The sequence below is a fragment of the Mytilus galloprovincialis genome, chromosome 8 (assembly GCF_965363235.1).
Source record: "Mytilus galloprovincialis chromosome 8, xbMytGall1.hap1.1, whole genome shotgun sequence".
NCBI classification, from domain to species: Eukaryota; Metazoa; Mollusca; class Bivalvia; order Mytilida; family Mytilidae; genus Mytilus; species Mytilus galloprovincialis.
Window position 1 is genome coordinate 65450941 of NC_134845.1, and position 4660 is coordinate 65455600.

Consider the following 4660-nt stretch of genomic DNA (forward strand, 5'->3'; position numbering starts at 1 on the left):
CTTTGCATGCATCATGCGTCATGCAAATGGACGGGAAAAACCAACAATTATAGACCTAGTCAGTATTTATTGCCATGGCTGGTTTAGTCTTAGCTTTATCCTAGGTCACTTTTAAAGTTTTGAATGTAAAAATGCAACCACTATTTATTGATTGATTGTTGCTGTTTTAACGCCACTTTTAAGCGCCACATTTTGGGCAGTTTTTATTGCTGGAGGAAGTCGGAGTGCCCGGAGAAAACCGCCGACCTTCGATGGAAAAATGACAATCATAGTCAATTAAGATTGGAATCGAGTGCACCCGCACGAGCGGGGTTCGAACTCACAACCTCAGTGTTGACTGGCTACAGTTTTAGAACTACTCAGACCACTTGGCCAACAAGGCCCCTACAACACAATAAGATTCCATGTTAAGGTGATACCAAAAACCTTGACTCAAATTAATTAGGCTCGTTCAAATTTCATAAAATTATGACAAAATATTTACTTTGACTCTTTGACAAAAATATAAAAATTTTGAAAAGTTTTAACCAAGCCTTTTATCGGAAAAATTTGGTTAGATATATAGCAATTTGGTTAAATATATAGTAGCATATATAACAATAATTTTGATCATTGAGAAGCTTAATATTTCCTTAACAATACAACGTGCATGTGTAATTAAAATGTTTCGCTGATTTTACAGAGTTATCTCCCTGTAGTGTTAGGTACCACCTTAAACTGAGGGAAAGACATATTCAATAATCGATGTCATTGTGCTTGTTCATGTTATATCTTCTTTTATACATTATGAACAGGACATGTTCTCCCTTCCGCGGAGCACCTGAGCTCACCCCGAATTTTGTTAAGGTTTGCTACGGTGTGTTATATAGATTGTTGATTGTCTTTTTTATTATTTTTTTTTCTTTTGCCATTGAGTTGCCAATTTGTCTTCGACTAACGAGTTTTGTACCACTCGCTTTTATATATATATATAAAATTTAATCTAAATAAAAGGAAGAAAACGCAATCAATAAAGATGAATAAAAAGAAAAGGAGGATTAAAAGGATAAAAAGAAATAAAAGAAATAGATTACATACAGGTCAGGATGGGTTTTACAGACAAGAGGATACTTGGTAAAAAGTGCAGAATAAATGACCAAAATGATAATAGAAAAAAATAACCACATAAAAAAAAAAGAATAACGGGGAGATAAAATATAATGAATAAAGAATAATGAGCCAGATTTATAAGGAATAGAGAAAAAAAGTTAAAAAATTTCCAGAATACAGAATTACTGCAAATGCATAAAAAAATACTTAAGTTATATATAATTACTTGTTAAGTTACAGTTGCGGATGTAGTTATAATGGTTTCCAGATGCTTTTTGATTGATAATGTTGTAGTAAGGATCATCAGTGTCGTCATAGGTACGACATACCATGGGATCTGACGTCACACGCAATACGAATCCCCAGCAAACACCATTATTTCCTATTATCCATTCGCAAGCGTTAGCACAGTCTTGCGCTGTTGCCGGTGAGACAAAACGATTACCGGTAAAACTCCCATAGTGCCATTCAGTAAAAGTATAGTAAACACCAGTAGTGCAAATACCTGAAACAGATTTAATACGAAATCAGCGAAATCGAGCTCCGTTGTCAGTGATCCGGTACTAAATGATTTAGGGAGCTACCATTTGATTTCTAGGGGGAAGGGGTGGTGCTCTAGGATGAAATTAAAAAAAAATTAGGCAGGACAGGTGTTTTGAGTAAAAATAAAAAAGGCAGGATGAGTCGCATTGCAAAAAAAAAAAAAAAAAAAGGCAGGATGACAATTTATGTAAAAAAAAGTCAGGAAAAACTAATAAAAAAAGACAGGACCGAAAAGAGTGAAAAATAAAAAGGCAGGACAGAGATTACAACTTAAAAAAGGATGGATAACATTTTTCATCCTAGCCCCCCCCCCCAAAAAAAAAAACAAAAACAACAAAAAAACAAAAACAAACAAGAAACAAATGGTACCTCCCTTATAGCATACATGTAACTATGTTTATTTACTTTTCTGAAGATGTTTAGGAAGCATTAGGACACTAAGAATCTAACTCCGTGGGGCTAATATGAAATATGGCTTTGGTTTTACTTTTGATGTCCTTATTGGCCAATATATAGCACTTGACATATTCACGTACTTGGACATCCTTTGTCTTTACATTGTTGGGTTTAATCGTTCCTGTTGAAGGTAAATCTATAATTAGATATAGGAAGATGTGGTGTGAGTGCCAATGAGACAACTCTCCATCCAAATAACAATTTATAAAAGTATATCATTATAGGTCAATGTACGGCCTTCAACACGGAGCCTTGGCTCACACCGAACAACAAAATATAAAGGGCCCCAAAATTACTAGTGTAAAACCATTCAAACGGGAAAACCAACGGTCTAGTCTATATACAAAACTGTTTTCGACGCACCACGCTTATATTTTTAGTGTTATATATATATTAACTGAAAAAAATACGTTAAATAAAACCAACATTACTTCACTAATGCACAAATGTTAAACCTATTTATATTTCTTTAATAAATATATATATTATATCATTTAAAAAATAAAGCTTATTGAAGAGAACTGTAAGAGAGAACAATTTATCTAGGCTGGTTATTAACCTTGCAACATACCGGTATAGCAGAGCCAAACAGATAAAGGACCGGGAAGCAGTCCTCTATCAACTAGTAAACCATTAGGGAGCGACAATTTAACTTCAAAGGAGGGGGTGGGGAGAGGGTTATGGGTTTTTCCTAAAAAAAAAAATCTGATCCCCAATTTGATGGAAAAAAATCTTCTGGTCAAGCAGATGACAAAAAAAAAAAATTCTGAATGCAGATTTCCCCCATACCTTATAGTGTAAAATTTTGAAAAAAATAATTTGATAGCGTCGAAAAACTAAATGATTTTGTTCGTCCCCCCCCCCATCACCCCTTTGAAGTTAAATAGTTGCTCCCTTACATATCATAAAATATCTATGACATATTGATAAATTTTGCAGTCATAATTTATGGTTTTACTAAGTGATCACATATGTTTATAGTGTCTCTGTGTTCTGTCTTTTGAAGGAAAAAAATGCAACCTACATTATTTCCATTGTTTTTATAAGTTATGATTTAAAAATTTTCTAGAAAATAAGATCTTATAGAACAAATATATCAAATAGAGCTAGTGCAATACTGTTTAATAAATTACATTTACATATATGGTTCATTACAATACGCTGCTATTTAAATTGGGTAACAGCCATCTCGTGTCATTCTGAAATCAACCTTAATTTCAAGTGAAATGTAACATTCATGATGACACGAGCTTCCACAATAAAGTGTACAGGTAAATTGAAGTATTTTAAAGGGTGGTGAAAGCGTTGATAGTGCGCACATTTTATGAATGAAGTGCTTCCACGCTTCATAAAAATGTACTTCGGTCAACGCTTTAACACCCCAAAAAATTTACAAAAAGAAGCATTTAATTCTTAAATAAAATAATACGTTTGTCTTCTTCGCACATAAACGACTTCTTCTCAGTATCACAATCTGCCAAATTCCATTCCAGTCCCGTATTCTGTACAACGGTATAAGTACATAGATACCCAGCACCTTCCGTTTTTGATGAGGACCAATTTTCATAAATTGGCGACGATCCGTCATCTGACCATATGCGATTAGTATTATCACTTGGATTTGGAGCATACAGTCCTATCCAGATGTGCATTCCCCTGAAACAAAAGACCAAGATGAAGCTAGACAAGGGAACGATCCTTTAACTTCAAAAAGGGAAAGGGGTTATTGATTTTTTTCTAAAAATATATATTCTTATCCCAAATTTGATGAATAAAAATATGTTGGTCAGGCAACCCAAGAAAATATTCTGAATCCAGATTTTCCCATATCTTATAATGCTTAATATTGAAAAACATGATTTGATAGATAGCGTTAAGAAAAAACATTACCCTATCCATTTGAAGTAAAGTGGTGCGGCTCCCTAAACGAGTTTTCCCCTCCGGAGCCTCGGTCACTTTTACTCAATACTCGGCGTTCAAACTTTGTTATCGCTACACCGAATCCATCGTTTTGATTGGTTGATATCTGATTCTGAGTGTGATTGATTTGTTATCATGCGTAAATTATTAATGATATGACGACAAGGTCTAAGTGTTGCGACTTGTTCTGAATATTGGAAACTTAAACTAAAGAATCGCAAAAACACCAATATCAAAAAGTAAAATATTTAAATGTAGATTATTCATCCATTTCATGATTCAATTGCATCGATTTTTCCATTATACATTGTAGATAAGATGTACACGCAAGAATCATTGATTGATTGTTGGTTGCTTAATGTCCAATGAAAAAATATTTCATGCATGTTTTGGACGAAATATATATATGCAAGAATGTTCACAATTAGATAGTGGTGTAATACAGTAACTGTTATAAATACAGCAACTGTTGTAATACACAAAATATACTATTCAAGTTTAACTAAGTCATGTAAGTAATAAGTTGTAAGTTGTATATGGAATTGAATCAAAATAGATTGCAATATTATAATGCAATCTTTGTAAGAGAATAAAGTAATGTTAGATACTATGCAAACTTAAATGGATCGGAAGAAAACAGGAACACCCTATT